Below are 18546 nucleotides of genomic sequence, written 5' to 3'. Positions count from 1 at the left end.
AAGCTTTATTGTCATGGAAGAAACAAAATATCACCACAGTCGATGAATCTATACATCTTTACTCTCAGCAATGAGTTGTCCCATTCAGTGTCTAGGCACTACAGAGAAGTGGGCAGAGTTTTCCTAATTATTTCATATTTCCTGATGCTATCTCCAGTGACAGGGATTTTAAATTACAGCTTCCACACATTCATTTCACTGTGGTCAGCTGTCTGTGTTAAATTTAGACAGAGTTATTGATGAATCTTTTAGGTTAAAATATTTAATTACATTCTCTATGATGAAAATGTCTTTGATGCTAACATATATTTGCTGTGTTCAAAATTCAGTACTTTGAAGTTGCAAGTGAATTATGAGAACAGAAACAAATGTCCAACACCCAGTTTGGGGGAAAATTTCTAAGGCAGCCACAGGTCAAAGGTTTGCCCCAATGGCATCTTTGGAATCATAGAGATAGTCCTTTACCTCCCAGCTAGCTCCATCAGGGAGGTGCTGAGATCACGGTGGAGAGAAAGAAGGGGATACATGTGAAGAGTTAGGTATGTATGTGTAACTCCAGAAAGGTTTGTATTATGAAGAATACTTAGGTAATTATTTTCAAAATATCTAATATTATTTTCCCCAACACAAAAAGGAAAAGGTTAGTACTCGTGTGTTTTCCCTCTTGTTTTCCCATCCAGTCATGCAGATTTTAGCAGTGTTGCTGTGGACTTGTACAGAGGGGTGTTTTATGTATGGTTCTTTCCATGTTTATTATAACCATGACGCCTGCTAAGTGTTGCTCTGATGCCTACTTCCCTGTGCAGTTACTAGTATACAAGCATTGCTTGTCTTTGAGTAATGTTTCCCTTTTATCTTTTGTTTATTAATGGATTTACTCATGCGTTTGTGTCTACTCAGAAACACCCATTTCTTAAAGGAGTACTCCTTTGTCATCATTATATACTGTGATGCTTAAATTATCCCATAACATGCCCGTGGGAGTACATTCAAGTGGACCTGCTCTTCATTTGTTATCTGTCTAGAATTCTGGATTATCTGACCACCCCTGGGAAGAAAGCCAAAAGCAAATGCTTCTTGTCAGTGATACTTTGTGTCCTCTGCCTATCAATGTCAGGTCTCTTCTATGAGAAGAACAGCAGGACTGCAGAGAGAACACGCAGAATGTTGACAAGAAGCTGACATGAGCCCTTGTTTCCAGTATGTGAGTCATCATTGCCACCAATGTGAGTGTGTGTGTGTGTGTGTGTGTGTGTGTGTGTGTGTGTGTGATGTGTACATGGGTGTGTATAAAGGGTCTGTGAAATGAACAAAGAAGAGGAAGATGTCACTGCACATCTTTGACTTGACTGGATGCAGACAGACTACTCCATCCTTATATTCAGTACAGTAGAGTGACAAGATCATGTGGGACTCACCAGGTCAGTCATTTCCTTTTCTCTTCCCATCTGTGTGACCAGCAGCTGGTCTGTGATGCCTTGTAGGAACACATCCTGTTGAGCAGTTCGCAGCAAAGAGCAGCACACTGTAAAACAATGGCATTCATAGACTCCCCAGATGACTGAACCCTGTAGGGGTCCCTTTAAATGACCAGGACTGAAATGGAAGCAATCCCCATCAGACCATTTCCCCGAATGGGCCATGCATGACTGCATCACATTTGGAGGGATTGCTTATTAAGATGGTAGAAATCTGGATCCACAACAGACACTGAATCATGCTTATTAAAATGGTAGATATCTGGGTCCACAGCAGACACTGATTCAAACCCTAGGAAGTGAGTGTGGCATAGCCACTTCTTTCTGATGGCTGTCCATGTTAAAACGTATTGCTAGTGTGTTTGATATTCTGTCTTCCAGGATATGAAGTCACAGACTGCTTAAGTCCATACCATGTTCTCTTGTTACTGCCTTAAATACCACTGTGTTGCATGGCATATCAAATAGACAAATCAATTCCTTCGTGTACGTTTATCCAGATATTCACATAGTGGCCTCTTTAGTGAACACCTTGTTCCTGCACTGTGAAGACTAGCACGGGTCCTTGTATATCGTGTTAGATAGGTAAACTGTCAGTAAGCAGAAGAAATCAGTAATCACAGCAATTCCGTGTATTATTGGCGCTTTAAAGATCATAAAGGGGACAGGAAATAGTTGTGATGGGGATTGTCGTATGTGATGTTACCCCCAAAGGTTTCAGAAGTTAGCATGTGATCTGAGTCCTGAATGGCAAATAGAAGCAAGACCATGCACAAACCAAGTTGTGGGCCTGCTTGCTTCCATGGAGAACAGTGGATCTAAGAGCAGAGAACAAGGCTAGTTGCCAGAACCTTGAAGACAACGTGGACACTGCTTGGGGATAGGACAGAAAGGAAAATGTTGTCATTGTCAGCTGTGTATGACATTTGGATTATATGATCTGTGTGGAAGGTGAGTTATGAAATTGTCATGATATGTTTCCTTTTGGTAGAAGGTGACTTGGCACTGCACAGAGAAAGGCCTGGGGAGGGCGGGATGAGGTAGTGTGTGGAGACAGTGGAGATGGTTCCGAAGACAGGGGAGGGATGGAGGTATGAAAGAGGGATGAAGCCATGCTGCAGTGATCAGCAGGAGAGCTGCCCTGTGCAGCCTTGTCTGGGAGAGGGCCGATAGCAATGGATGCGCTGTGCATTTTCCCTGTGGAGAAATTGCTCTAACATCTCTGGATTTGTCTGACCACATGGAGACACGGTGCTTCCATTTACTGACATCAGTTATTCCACGTGTATTGACACAGGATAGTTTGAATACCCAAACTAGTCATTGTAAAACTTAACAATTTGATAACGAGTTGCTGATGAATAATTTTCAGATGTAAAGTTTTCTAAGTACAGCTAACCGTAGCATAATTTCCAACAGAATAAGAATCTAACATTTGTCTCTTAAAAAGTGAACCCAAAATTCAGTGTATTTTTGAAAATGGCTGTTCTACAGCATGTACTGCTCTTGGCAGGTTTACAGATGAAGGAAGTGAGTAGGTTTTAGGCAGAGTTGAAGTGAAATCAGTCTCTAAATTCTGCAGCAACTGTTTGTCCCTATTTCTCCAGAAGAAGACTGCCTTTAGAAATGCTTATTTTTGACAGCAGGGAATGGAGCAAACATTCACAAGACAGAGGCAGTTGGATGTCTGAGTTCAAGGCCAGCCTGTAATTCCAATTGCATATATCAACATTAGTCTGTCACATATGCAGGAACTTGTGACTGGTATTTAAAGCAGGTATTATCACTAAAGACCCCCAAATTAGCACATGAGCAGTGTGATGCTCTCAATTCACAGAGTGGGAAGCACAGCTCAGAGCAGAGGGTCTCACTCTGTTTTCTCCTCACAGAAATTCCCAGCCTGTGTTTGGAGAATGGGTCCAGGACATCCTGGCTCAGGGAACCAAAGTTGCTGGGGCTAGGAAGGTCCCACATCTCTCTGACTCTAGAAAAGTGGTTCAACCTGTGACTTGACCCCTTCAGCAAACGTCTATCTCCAAAACTATTTCCATTGTGATTCTTACCTGTAACAACTTTACAGCGATGATGAAGCAACAGAAATAATTTTCTGGTTGGGATCACCACGCATGAGGGACTGTATTAAGAGTCACGTCACAGCATAGGAAGGCTGAGAACCATTGCTGTACAGACATCCAAACGCAGAATCCGGCTTCTCAGATATCTCTGGGATCCCTTCATCATTGTCCCCATACTCCTAGGGAGGCACAGCCCCACATCAGGACACATACACTCACATCTCCGTGCAAGGGAAATCCTGTTCTTCTTTCTCCGTCATTTCTATTTCCACACACTATGCTATATTTCCAAATTTTCTTTTTTTATGTCTTCAGTACTGAGCTTAAGGATGTGTCTGATTCTTTGACCAACCTTCTTCCTGTTTTGTGATTCTTCTGCAGGGTCTGGGTCATTGGCTGTGCACACACATCCACAGACAGTACAACAACAGCCTCTAGTCCCTTGTTGCTGACCTTTGGGAAGCTGGGCATGTAAGGTAGGTTTGCTGGCAGGAGACATGCTCTCAGGAACAGGATGTCCTTGCCAGAGGCTGGACTCGAGGATGCTACAGCACTTAGATCTGCCCAGCATCTGACGGCCCTGTCCCAAGCTCTTCACAAATGTGGTGGGAGCACATTTGGGGATTTTTAAAAGTGGTCCCTAGACACTGCTATTGCTCCCCTGGCTGTGCACACATTCCCAGCTATATTCTTGATTTCTCTGGTAGCTGTTCAATGAGAATGCTATACCATGAAAAGAAATCACTGGTGAATTTAAAAAGCCACAGTATGGGGACTGGCGACATAGCTCTCGTGGCAGAATGATTGCCTAGAATGGAAATTGCTCTGTGTTCTTTGACCCTCTGGGCATGTTCACCCTCACCTGTAATACCAGCACTCAAGGCGTAGAGGGAGGAGGAAAGAGACAAGAGAGTCATTACTGTTTATGAGAGTATGGCTCCCAGCCCCCATGGCAGATAGCTCACAACTGCCTTTAACTCTAGCCCCATCAGGAGTCAATGCCTCTGCCAATCATGTGCATACCACAGACAGACAGACAGACATAATTAAAAGTATAACTAAAATCTAAACAAGAAAAAAAAAGAAGCATCAACTCCAGGTCATTGACCAAGGGGAAAACACAGTGGAATTTAAAATATGAACATTATAAAGGCTAACGGAATCTAACAGTCTACAGTCTGGCAGGGGAGATGACTCAGTGGTTCAGAGTGCATTCTATTGTTGCTGAGGATCCAAGGTAGTTTCCAGCATCCATTTCCAACATCCTTGAAGGACCATACCTCAGCTCCAGGAAGGTATGACCTCTCCTGACCTTTGGAGGCGCCGGAATTCATGTGTACATACACATAGGAATATACACAACGTAATTATTATTAAGTTATGTATATTTTAAAATTATGTACAAATTAAAATAATTGTTGTGAAACAATGAAGAAAAATGGTCAAATGCCAGGCAGTAATGAGAACAGTTTTCATCAGCGTTAGGTGGCAAATGCGTGCACTTTCAGCTATTTGAACACTGGGGTTACACGATCATTACTGCTAAGAAGTTTCAGAACAGCCTTAATAGCACAGAGAGGCCCTGCCTCAAAATGAAAACCAAACAAAAACCAGAAATATCTCAGAAAATGTGAAATTTCTTAGGAAAACAATCTTAGAGTACATGGTTTTACAAGAGATGTGGATCATTATAAAATAAATTTTTGCAGGGAAATCAATGATAAAATTACTTATTTCGTGGGAATTCAACAATATACATGTAGAAATGGAATGAAAATGTTACTGGGCCGAGAAGAAAACAGTAGCATTAAGAATGTGTTTACATTAAAATGAATACTTGAGCTGGGGCAGTGTGGTAAGCTGGGAGGACCAGCAGCACTCTGAAGGCTGAGGGAGGAAGGGGAAGAGTCCCAGGCTGGGCTGGGCTGCTCTGAGACTCTGCACTAAACACACAAAATAATTAGCAGGACTATTATCGTTCCATTCACTGTGGGAGAGTTTCAGCTTAGTTCTGTCATGGGAAACCATCCTCTTTTCACTGGATGTTAGGCAGAGCCCTGTGTGTCCGTGGCAGACACATTAAAGATTACCATCCCCTAAATGGGGAAGTGACTTCCTCACCACCACATACAGCAAGGCGCACAGAAAATGGCGGCTGGCACTCTACTCAGATAGCTCACTCTCTGGAGATTTCCCTGCAGACAGCCCTGTGCCTTAGGGGTAGGAATAAGCCCGGCGACAGACACAGATTTCCTTATGGTAGTACATGTGCTTTCCGGTGGTGTTTCAAATTTCGTATCCAGGAAGGAAAGTACTTTAAAGTGTAAACTGAGAAAAATGCTTGTGCTCGGGTGGTAAAAGTGGGGCTGGGGAGACAGCTAAATCAATAAATTGCTGGCCTTGTGGGCATGAGGCCCTGAGTGTCATTCACAGAGAGCATCATCAAGAAAATGAAGTTAAACTACAGCAGGAAAAGTAGTAGGTGTGGTGGGACATGCTTGTGTGTGAAGGTGGAGGCAAGCCTATCCCTGGAGTGTGCTGCCCAGCCAACCCAGCCTGCCTTGCGTGTTCCAGGCCAGTGAGAAACCTTGTCTAAGAAAAACTTCAGGGGGATGGCGCCTGAGGTACAACACCGGAGGCTGCCTTCTGTCCCCTGACCACATGCATGTATGCATACAATTGCAGAAGCACACACATATGCACACGGGCACACAACCACACACTGGATAAACGATGTTTATACCTTCTGTACTTTAGAAGTAGTCATTGTGTTCCGTTTCTGGGCAATGAAGTAGAAGGACAAATGGAATCTACTCTCATGCTCTGTGCATGCCTGTGTGCATATGTGTGTGTGTGTTTGCACACAGAGCTCCACCATCTCTATCTAATGAGGCTGCTTTATGTTAGCCTTAGACTGGGATTGGTCTCCAATCTCTGGTTTACATTTGATATACCTAAGATGTCAAGGTTTATGTACCAGGAAAATATACTGAAGTGAAAAAACACTGCTTTATCTCCAGAGGTAAGGTCCCTTTAAGTCCAGGTCACAGCCAATGTTCCCTCCCACCCAAACATAGACGCCACTGGGCCCAAGACTCTCACTGATGTAGTCCCCATTATGGCCAGGAGGTGGCATTCAAACTACATGCCTACATTTATTTTCTTTAAAGGGGCTGATGTTTTATGGAATAGCAATGCGTTTTCAGTGTGTTTGGAAACTTGATACAATACTAGAGCAGTTCCATTTATGGATTGCAGCAACTGTAGTGCTCCACAACTCACTTCATCCTCCCTGAGTGTAAAGTGGGCAGTGCACATGGGATACAGAGTGGTGCTCTGTAGAGAATATGAATGTGATGGTCACCTTGAATCCCCTGACACTGGAATGGATGGATTTCCTAGACTTTCCATCTCCTCTCCAGAGGCACCAGATGAACACAGATGCCATCTTTAAAGGATTCCTCTAGCCATACTGGGACAAATGGAGCATTGAAATAGAGAACAGCAATAGAGGAAAACAGTTTGGGAAAATGGGTGTTGAGCCATACTGATATCGGTCAGCACATGAGTAAAGAACTATGGAGATAAGTAAGCAGTATACTACACACCAGGTCATCATTGAAGAGGACCAGGAGAATTATAACACATAGCCTATCACAGCAGTAAGTGATTAACTAACTTTCACACATATATATCCAGGGACATATCTGCACAAGCATGAGTATATACACAACACACACTAACAATTGTCAATGTAAACACACAGCTCTCACCTCGAAGGAAGAAGAGAGTTCATTCTGGAGTCAAATATATGTGAGTAAACATGAGTGAGACAGGTTTATGTTAGTACAAATTGCAAGTTACAATGTGGAAACAGTTTCATGAAGTATTTATAATCACAGAATGAAGAAACTATAGACTCTCCTTAAGTACATGGGTGATAATATTAAGTAGACTGTTATGTTAAAGCAGAGAAACCTCAGCTACAGGCACTAGCTGCTATGTGATGAAAAGCAGTCCTTTGACTGGTAGAAACTTAAAGCTTTGATAAGGAGACATATTCTGATATTTTAAATGTCAGGTCCAACGTCATCTGTTAGTGACAAGGTGTTAGGTAAGTCCAGCACAGGGGGCCCAAGGAGTGGCTACTCATGGGCTCAAAAGAACACAAAGGAAATTGTAATTAGGCCCTGGGACTGCGACTTCCACCATCTCCATATCACTGCAGGTCTAAGAGTCAATCAACCAGGCTTTGCAGACCAGCCTCTGCCAAGGAATTCCTGTACACACACACACACACACACACACACACACACACACACACACACACGACACCTCTCATTCTCACTCTCCTAGCTCCCTGGTGTTTACTGAGAGCTCAAGGGGTACAATCACGTTAAAACAGTTTCATCTCTGACCACACACAGGATAGTGAGAGCTACTAAATTATGTATGTCTTTTGCGTGTGATATCTGTGACGATGGCCATGGACTTGTCTCTGGGATATTTCTCTCATTTGTTTCTGACTGTCAATAATAACCTGCAAACGCTGATAAGGAAAGGGGGAGAAACTGCATTACACATCAAATGAAGTTCCCATCACGGAATAATCCATGCTTTCAACAAAAAAAGATTATATCAGACTTAAGAGTTCCATATGTCTTCCCAGGGCATATGCCTTTGAGGTTAGGTTATGCAGGGCCTCTCATTTAATAAATTATTTTCCTATGATTGTGGTCACATTGAGAAAACTACTTTGCATTCATCTGCAATTATTAATCGGCTTTTATACTTTCTTGTAATTTTCCTTCAATCCATATTTTGCTTTGTGACTGAAATATAAGTATGAAAGATTAGCATTCTCCTAATGAATTTTACACATAACATTACTGCATGTTTTAAAATTGTTTTATTCCACTTTAGTTTTAGTTCTTTCTTAAACGTTAAGATTATAACTCTAGATTTCTAATAATTCGTTCTTGGATGGTATGTGTTTACTTCTTTTTACGTGTTCAAGATAACATTTTAATGCCTTTGTTTCAGATATATGTCTTGAAAAAAGCAATCATTTTAGAGTCTATTTCAGTCAGCAATAAGAACATCGGTTATTTTTGGCTTTTGTTTTGTGTTTGGTAAGTTATGTCCATTTACATTTTTTACATTTATTTGTCTGCCTATTTTGTGTGTCTGGCAAGGCCATACATGATCTACAGTGTACTTGTAGAGGTCAGAGGACAACTTGCAGGAGTCATTTCTCTGCTTCCACAATGTGGGTCCTGGGGATCCAACTGAAGTCATCAGAAGCAGTACTCGGGCTTCTATTACACTTTAATACGATCTACATATAAGGTGAGTCACACAGTATACCTTTTTGTCCAACATATTTACTTGTAAACTTTCATTGCAATGAGTCATTGAACTTGTTCATGGCCTCTAGTTTCTGGTACACTATCATCATGGGACCCTCAACAAAACTCCTCTAGGATATCCTGCAGTCACCCCAAGTAACAGAGATTCTGCAGGTATTGTTCCCCAGGACCAGTCAATTCCAGCATTCCAGTTGGCCTTAGATGGTGTAGATGTTAGGATGGGCCAAGCCAAGAACCCCAATATGGACCTGGGTGGTAGCTGAGCTGATCAGCTGCCTGCCTAAGGATAGGGCCGAAGCCAGCTCACCTATGCCCATGGCACCAGGCCCAGTTTTCCAATGCCCATGGTGAGGTGTGGGACTAACTCTCCTGTGAAAGTCAGGGCCAGCTCTTGACACAATGTCCACCAAAGGGCAGAACCAGCTCACTCTGGCCCTTGGATATCATCATTCATGGCTCTTAAGGCCCCCTGTAGTAACATGGGCCACAAACATCAGCACATACCCTAGCTCTGGTAGGACCATAGACCCAACATGATCCTGGCAGCAACTCGTCCTTGATGTCACCATTTCCCGGGTGGTTTCACAGACCACACAGATCAGGATGGCACCAGCTGCAGCAAAGCCTTTGGACACCAACGTGGCCTCAGGTGGTGACCCACACTTCAGGCATCCGCATGGCCTTCATTGGTAACAGGAGTCAGGAAGACAAAGACCCTGGCTACTGCTGGGTCACAGATATGGCCCTGGTCAGCAGCTCAGGCATGCACAACACCAGGTTGGCAGCTCGGGTCTCTCAGATCATTGTCACTCCAATGGCAACACAGCGCTCAGATCCCAACAAGGCCAGAGGACACAGCCCAGACTCCAGGCTCCTGTGTGCCCTTTGGTGGCAGCATGGACCATGGATGTTAACATAGACCCGAGCTGCAATAAGACCAGAGACCCAGAAATGACCTTTGGTAGCAACCTCGGTCCTGTTGACACCATGACCATGAATGACAAGAAGACCACCCCCTCAGCCTTTTCCTTACCACCTTCTATTCCCCCTCTTTTCACAGCACATGAACTATCCCGCTACTCTTTCTCTCCTGTTTCTCCACCACACATTTTGCTCATTGTAATGGAAGCCTTGTAGCTCTGGGCAGGCCTCTGGTTGTCTACCAGCCAGACCAGGCTTTGAGGACTCTGGCTGGTCTGTGATTGGCTAGCACCTTCTGGACCTGGATGCCATAAGGCAGAGTGGAGATGTCTTTCTGCCAGACAATGAGTACAATTAAAAACATATATGTGTAGTGTAAACATTTCAGCTCAAATGTAAAGGGATCCTGGCCGTCCAGATGCAAGGAATACCACAAAGTCAGTATAAGCTTAGCAGCTTACAGATCTGCTTCAGGGAAAGCTTTCCTCAAAGTAACAGCTCTGCTCCATCAGGAAAGTTGTTACAGCTTTGGTCAAATGACAATTAACATATCAAGAAACTGAGAAATATTTTTCCAAGTTATTGTCCTATTTCCCATGGCTACCAGCAGTCAGTATGATAGTTTCATCCCCCACAACCTTGCCAGGTCTTCATATTATTATTTCTGTATATTTTGTGGGGGTGTCAAGAGTCCCCTAGAGTCACCTGTCTCTCTTCCCTAAGTGTTAAGGATGTTGATGCTGTATGTTTCTCTTAGTGGAGCATCTACTCACCCTTCTGGACAACTTTTATTTCATGAATTGTGTATTTTCTTAGTGACTCTTTTTTAGGCTTTCTGTATTCTGGAAACAATAAGGCTGTCATCTAATACACAATTTCCTACATTCATTTTTTTCCCAGGCAGGGAAAATAACTTTTATATCACAGTTTACATTTTTCACTTTATGGAAGTCCTAACAGTCCAGTTCTTCTTTTCATAAAAGGGGTTTGTTATATCTATGAATTTTATCTATAATTCTATCAATTGCTTTCTGTTACAAGATTCATGCTTAGGTTGTATTTTGGATTAATTACCTTTTAGATTTGCTTTCACTATTTACTGGGTATCTGCCTATATGTTTGTGTGTGCCGTATGCACATTTGAATGCAGATGCTTGCTGAGACCAGAAAAGACTGTCAGCTCCCCTGGATCTGGAGTTATAGGTATCTCTGGGCCACCATATGGGGACTGTAAGCTGAAGTCAGGTCCTCTGCAATAGCCAAAGGCACTCTTAACCTCAGAGATGTCTCTCTAGTCCTATGTAGATCATTTGTTAATTTTGGTTGACTTTTGTATCCGGTGATAAACAACTTGTCTATATTTATATTTGTCCATGAGGATGTCCACTTGTCCCATAATAAGACAGAAAAACAGGGCATTGAAGGGGATATGAGAGGGGAATACACAGCCCCTCACCCTGTGATCATTTTTTTTTTTTGATTTTCGAGACAGGGTTTCTTCATAGCTTTTTAGTTCCTGTTTTGGAACTAGCTCTTGTAGACCAGGCTGGCCTCGAACTCACAGAGATCCGCCAGCCTCTGCCTGCCAAGTGTTGGGATTAAAGGCGTGAGCCAACACTGCCCGGCCCTGTGATCATTTTTACATTTTTCTAACTGACATTCAAGAAGCCTCCACCCAAATGATAGAGTCAAAATTACCCACAGATATAATGCAAGTAGTACTAAAGACATCTCAAAGAAAGTTTAAAAATAACAACAAATAAACTAGGGTCCGAAGATAGGGGTCATTCTTTAATATCACTGGATGTCTTCCAGAGGATCCAGGGTTGATACCCAGCACCTACCTGATGATTCACAACTGTCTGTACTCCAGTTTGAGAGATTTCAAACTCTGGTGCCCTCTGTGAGCAATAGGTATTCACTCAGATGGTGCACAGACTTCCTTGTGAAAAACATTAAAAAATTAATTAATTATGCTTACTTAGGACCAGAATGTTGGCAGAATCACATATTCACCTTACAATTTAATTTACTAAAAGTTTTTTAAAAGGGATAAGAACATTTAAAAGCATTTTTATTTTTTACTTTTAATAACCTATTGTATATTTTCTTCAAGTGGAAAAACAGAACCATTTCAAAGACTCAAAGCATGTAATTTTCAAACAATGTAATAATGTAACAATGTAACTCTGAGAACCATAAAAATCTTCACATTTCTCACTCTCCTGCCCTCCTCACACACCCTAATCTCAAGTCTCTCTAGTCCTCACTCAGGCCTTCATTCCTGAGCCATCCCTATACTATGTGAGCTTCTTCCATAGCATGAATAAGCTCACAAGCTTTGCTTCATTCTGGCTTTTCCTGAAATTCTTTTCTGCATCCTAATCATAGATCCAGCTTTACCAAGGTCATGGTCATCAAAGGAACAGGGTTATCCTTAGGCAGCTGATCACGATGCTGGGCTGTACCTCCTATAACCACCAACAGTCCCAGAAAAACTCGGTGACCAGCATATGCCTGCTTCACTGAAGTGTCTTTGTGTCTTTGCTAAAGGTGTCCCCTCACACGTGTGTGACTCTTCTGTCCCCTTCATATTCTTTTCTGTCTTATTGTAATTACCAATGAGGCACACTGTCTTCATTTCTCTATGTTTATAAGGAGTTTGGGAGTCAGGTGTTCATCCTCCAAGTTTGTTCCTTTTCAAGGTTGTCAATGTCAGGTCTCTTCTATGAGAAGAACAACAAGACTTTAGAGAGTACACACAGAAGGTTGACAAGAAGCTGACATGAGCCCTTGTTTCCAGTATGTGAGTCATCAGTGCCACCAGTGTGTGAGTGTGTGTGTGTGTGTGTGTTTGTGTGTGTGTGTGTGTGTGTTTGTGTGTGTGTGTGTGTCTGTATAGGAAGGGTCTGTGAGATGAACAAAGAAGAGGAAGATGTCACTGCACATCTTTGACTTGACTGGATGCAGACAGACTACTCCATCCCTATATTCAGTACAGTAGAGTGCATGAGCGTTCTCATCTGCCTTCCTCCCCTTTCCATGAGATTTCTCTACTCCTTCTCTGCCTTCTAGTAGAACAGGGGAGAAAACAGTGAACTTTCCATGCAGAACCAACTCCTGGAGAAGAACCAAAAGTGGTGTGGTCTGTTCAGCCTGTTACCTGAGCAACAGTGACAAGATCATGTGGGACTCACCAGGTCAGTCATTTCCTTTTCTCTTCCCATCCGTGTGACCAGCAGCTGGTCTGTGATGCCTTGTAGGAACACATCCTGTTGAGCAGGTAGCAGCAAGAGCAGCACACTGTGGAACAATGACATTCATAGACTCCCCAGATGACAGAAGTCTGCATGGGTTCCTTTAAATGACCAGGACTGAAATGGACGCCATCCCCATCAGACCATTTCCCCGAAAGGGCCATGCATTACTGCATCACATTTGCAGGGAGTGCTTATTAAAATGGTAGATATCTGTGTCCACGACAGACACTAAATCATGCTTATTAAAATGTTAGATATCTGGGTCCACAACAGACACTGAATCAATACCTGAGAAGTGGGGTGTGGCATAGCCACTTCTTTCTGATGGCTGTCCAGACTGAGAAGCTTCTGTAAAGCAAAGGACACTGTCGCTAAGACACAAAGGCAACCCACTAACTGGGAGAAGATCTTCACCAACCCCGCAACTGACAAAGGTCTGATCTCCAAAATATATAAAGATCTCAAGAAACTAGACCGTAAAAGGCTAACCAACCCAATTATAAAATGGGGCATTGAGCTGAACAGAGAATTCTCAACAGAAGAACTTCAAATGGCCAAAAGACACTTAAGGTCATGCTCAACTTCCTTAGTGATCAGGGAAATGCAAATCAAGACAACTTTAAGATACCATCTTATACCTGTCAGAATGGCTAAAATAAAAAACACCAATGATAGCCTTTGTTGGAGAGGTTGTGGAGAAAGGGGTACACTCATCCATTGCTGGTGGGAATGCAAACTTGTGCAACCACTATGGAAGTCAGTGTTTCGGTTTCTCAGGAAATTCGGGATCAACTTACCCCTGGACCCAGCAATACCACTCTTGGGAATATACCCAAGAGAGGCCTTATCATACAACAAAAGCATATGCTCTACGATGTTCATAGCAGCATTGTTTGTGATAGCCAGAACCTGGAAACAACCTAGATGCCCTTCAATGGAAGAATGGATGAAGAAAGTATGGAATATATACATATTAGAGTACTACTCAGCAGTAAGAACCAAGGACTTCTTGAATTTTGCATACAAATGGATGGAAATAGAAAACACTATCCTGAGTGGGGTAAGCCAGACCCAAAAAGAGGAACATGGGATGTACTCACTCATATTTGGTTTCTAGCCTTAAACCAAGGACATTGAGCCTATAATGAGTGATACTAGAGAAGCTAAATAAGGAGAACCCAAAGAAAAACATATAGGCATCCTCCTGAATATTAACCTTCAGCAGGCGATGAAAGGAGACAGAGACAGAGACCCACATTGGAGCACCGGACATAAATCTCAAGGTCCAAATCAGGAGCAGAAGGAGAGAGAGCACGAGCAAGGAACTCAGGACCGCAAGGGGTGCACCCATACACTGAGACAAAGGGGATGTTCTACTGAGAACTCACCAAGGCCAGCTGGCCTGGGTCTGGAAAAGCCTGGGATAAAACCGGACTCTCTGAACATAGCAGACAATGAGGACTACTGAGAACTCAAGAACAATGGCAATGGGTTTCTGATCCTACTGCACACGCTGACTTTGTGGGAGCCTAGGCAGTTTGGATGCTCAACTTACTAGACCTGGATGGAGGTGGGGTTCCTTGGACTTCCCACAGGACAGGGAACCCTGATTGCTTTTCGGGCTGAGGGGGGGACTAAATTGGGGGAGGGGGAGGGATATGGGAGGCGGTGGCGGGGAAGAGACAGAAATCTTTAATAAATAAATAAATTAAAAAATTAAAAAAAAGTATTGCTAGTGGGTTTTACATTCTGTCTTTCAGGATATGGATCACAGACTGCTTAATTCCATACAATGTCCTCTTGTTAATCCCATAAATACCAGTGTGTTACATGGCATAGCAAATAGATAAATCAATTCCTTCATGTATGTTTATCCAGATATTCACATAGTGGCCTCTTTTGTGAGCACCGGGTTCCTGCACTGAGAAGACTAGCAGAGTTAGATGGCTAAATTGTCAGTAAGTAGAGGATAGCAGTAATTGCAGCAACTCCATATGTTATTTGTGCTTTAAAGAACTCAAGGTGGACATAAAATGGCTGTGATGGGGATTGTTGTAGGTGGGGTTTCCCCCAAAGGTCGGTTTCATCAGGTAGCATTTGACTCGAGTCCTGATTGACAAGAAGAAGAAGGGATATACAAGCCTTGTTGGTGGGCTTGTCCACATGGACCTCATTTGGTCTACGAGCAGAGGACAAGCCTAGAGGCTGGCGGACAGTGTAGTCATGTCGGTGTGAGGTGGAAAAGGTAGATGACTCTCATAGTCTTTCAGTTGTATTATGACTATGAAAGGAAGATTTGGAGAGAGTCACAATTTCACTCTTGTTGTTGTTATGTTATTGTGTGTAGAATGAACTGAGTAGAAACTGTTGCGAGAGTGGGTTGGAACAGCCATTATGGTCAACGGGAGCCATGTAGCTGCAGTGTGTAGAGAGTGGAACATTTGGCCATGGCTGCTGTTGGCAGGGCAGTGACTGTGCATGGGGCTTATGGGGAAGAGGCGGGGCAAAAATTCCTGGGCTTTTCTGGCTCCATGTCCACATAGTGGTGCTGTTTTCTGATATCAGTTGTTTCTTGTGTTTTTGAGACATTCCCTGGATGGTTTGGAAACCCAATGACCCTTATCGTGAAACTTGGTGATTTAATGACACACATCAGTTGATGAAGAAGCTTCTCTCATCTCTGCAGCAATACTTGCTCACCTTAGTGACACCTGGAAGTGTCATACAATGTTCACCTCCCAGAGGAGTAGTAGTAATGGCACTAGTGGTAAAGGTAGTAGTAGTGATAGTGGTGGTGGTATTGGTGGTGGTGGTGATGGTGGTGGTGATGGTGGTGATGGTGGTGGTGGTGGTGGTGATGGTGGTGGTGGTGGTGGTGGTGGTGGTGGTGGTGGTGATGGTGGTGATGACGGTGGTGGTGGTGATGGTGGTGATGGTGGTGGTGATGGTGGTGGTGGTGCTGGTGGTGATGGTGGTGGTGGTGGTGATGATGGTGGTGGTGGTGGTGGTGGTGGTGGTGATGGTGGTGATGATTGTGGTGGTGGTGGAGATGGTGGTGATGGTGGTGATGATGGTGGTGGTGGTGGTGGTGGTGGTGATGGTGGTGGTAATGGTGGTGGTGGTGGTAATGGTGGTAGTGTTAGTGGTGGTGGTGGTGGTAATTTTGGTGGTGGTGTTAGTGGTGGTGGTGGTGGTGATTTTGGTGGTGGTGTTAGTGGTGGTGGTGGTGATGATGGTGGTGGTGGTTGTGGTGGTAGTGATGGTGGTGGTAATGGTGGTGGTGTTGATGGTGGTGGTGTTAATGGTGGTGTTGGTAATGGTGGTGGTGTTAGTGGTAATGGTGGTGGTGGTGATGGTGGTGGTGGTGGTGGTGGTGTTAGTGGTGGTGATGGTGTTAGTTGTGGTGGTGGTGGTGGTAGTGGTGGTGGTGGTGGTGGTGGTTGTAGTTTCACCTCTGGGACCTCTGAACTCGCCAACCATGGGATCATGATGACATTTATAGTATTAGGCAAGTGTTTCCTCCTGTGGAGTGGGCCTTAAATTGAAACATAAAGTTACTTGGTTACCTCTGTGATATTCATGCCACTGTTGACCCATGGGTATATCTTGCCATGTTGGCCATTATTGTAGTTCACAGAGGAATAAGAACATTGACAACTTTCCTCCACTCAATAGCCTGGTAGTATCTTCTGGTAATAGGAAAACTAGGTAATAGGAAGGAAGGTTTCTGGTCAGTGTCAACTTGATTTCTCCATACCCTGTGGCCAACGTGTGTGGTGTCTTAAGCAATAGGAATCAAGAGCAATGACAATAGGAATCAAGATCAAAACAATACCTGCATTGTTTTGGGGGATCACTGGAACAGCCCTGACCAACAGCTGGAGGGGGTGTTCCACACTTGGCACTGGGCTATTTAATAATCCATGGCTTCTGGGAGAAGCATCATCCCTTTCGTCAGGTAACTCCAATTAAATTCATATATATTATAAAATAGTAGGTTGGCTACTACTATCACGTCTGGTCTTTAATTCAATCTGTAAGAGAAAATATTTCACATCTCCCTGATAAGTCTGACTTGCTGCACTCACGTGAAGATCTCCATTTTAACACGGACTTTTTAGTCTTTTCCAAATTCTTCCTGATGAGATAGGTCACTGTGCACTTTTCTGTTGCATTCCTGGCCCCAAATCTGGAATCAGCCATTTTCCCCAGGCATCTTTGAGGGGGCAGTGTTTTTAGTGTACTCAATCTGAGCAATGGAGTTGGTGATAAGTAGTTGATTGGAATCAGTGCATGGAATGAGTACTTCTGCATCTTCGAGAGCATAAATGTCAGCCTCTGTCCTGGTTTCTTCCAGGGCACTCTATAGGAGATCATTTTCTTTTCTTGGGGGGCGCTCAACTATCCAGTGTTTCAAAGCACAAGCATACATATTTTATCAATTCTCCCACTCACAATAAAGGTGTGCACTCTCTGTTCCCAATGCACCTTTCTGAATTGATGAAAATGCTCTGCATCTGCACTGCCCAGCCCAGGAAGCTCTAGCTGTCTGTGGCTGTTGGCCACTGGAAATCTGAGCAGTGCTGAAGGTGACACTTATAATTATGGTTAAATTTTGTTTGTTAAAGCTGACTTTATTTATTTTAAATAGGGTTATATAATTTATTAACCTCCATGTGCCGCATGTAACTGAGGAAAACATTAGGCAGATAACCCTGGCCTCATTTCTTCACCTTGTGTTGTGTATTCACAATATATCCTGGAGATCACTCTATAATTATAATCATGGACTTCATGTTGCCTTCTTAAAAATTATTTTGTTTGTTTTGAGATAGAATCTCAGTATATAAGTCAGGTAAAACTTGAGCTCACTATGTAGCTCAGGATAGCCTCAAAACGACTATTCTCTTGTCTTTACCATCAGCCTGTTGGCATCACAGATGCATACCATCATACCTGGCTAAGCACATGCGTACCTAGTCATTTGAGTGGTAGATACACCTGAGATCATGCTGTCCCTCTTTCCTTCCCACAGATGTTTTTCATAGTTCTGCTCTTGGAGTTCTACATTGTTGCTCTGTCAGATTCTTTGTGTCCCCTTCCGTGTTCTTTGGGATGGATCCTTAGAAGAAAGACCCCTGGTCCCAGAATGCACGCTTGTGGTTTTCACTAGCATAAGATCCATCCATAGGCTTGGAGAACAGTTGCATTCTCTCCAGCAATGGAGAAGAGTGTCTTTTTGCTCACAGACTACCCACGTGGAGAGCTGAGAGGAGGTGACTGCTATGTGAGAAACCTGTGGTGAGCATTTCCTGAAATCAGGAGAGTGACATGCTCAGACTGGACCCTCTGCCTGTCTTTGTCTTTGAAGATGTGGTTCCTCTTCCTCTCTGAGTCCTGTGGCTCTGGTTCTAGGCCCACAGTGTGGGAATGGGAAGTCACG

General features: G+C 43.4%; 2 long non-coding RNA genes across 8 annotated transcripts in view; one reads left to right on the top strand and one right to left on the bottom strand.

Annotated features, from left to right (window-relative positions):
• The first annotated feature begins 1170 nt into the window (after window positions 1-1170).
• LOC121436803 lies at window positions 1171-13142 on the top strand. Its single transcript, XR_005972811.1, has 4 exons — window positions 1171-1226; window positions 3935-4029; window positions 8749-8902; window positions 12922-13142. It is a non-coding gene; the product is annotated as an uncharacterized LOC121436803 (long non-coding RNA).
• LOC121436778 overlaps window positions 13139-18546 on the bottom strand; it is a 30990-nt gene continuing 25582 nt past the window's right edge. For 6 of the 7 annotated variants that reach the window (XR_005972774.1, XR_005972780.1, XR_005972776.1 and 3 more), the window contains one exon: window positions 13139-13451. This is a non-coding gene — a long non-coding RNA (uncharacterized LOC121436778). Of the gene's footprint in view, window positions 13452-16451; window positions 17138-18546 lie in introns of those variants that run through there. The other variant, XR_005972778.1, reaches the window with a different exon arrangement.

This window comes from Microtus oregoni, unplaced genomic scaffold (assembly GCF_018167655.1).
Source record: "Microtus oregoni isolate MIOR12 unplaced genomic scaffold, Mior012 000050F_003, whole genome shotgun sequence".
Taxonomy (NCBI): Eukaryota; Metazoa; Chordata; class Mammalia; order Rodentia; family Cricetidae; genus Microtus; species Microtus oregoni.
The sequence above is the reverse complement of the archived record's forward strand: the minus strand, read 5'-3'. Positions and strand labels throughout refer to the sequence as shown.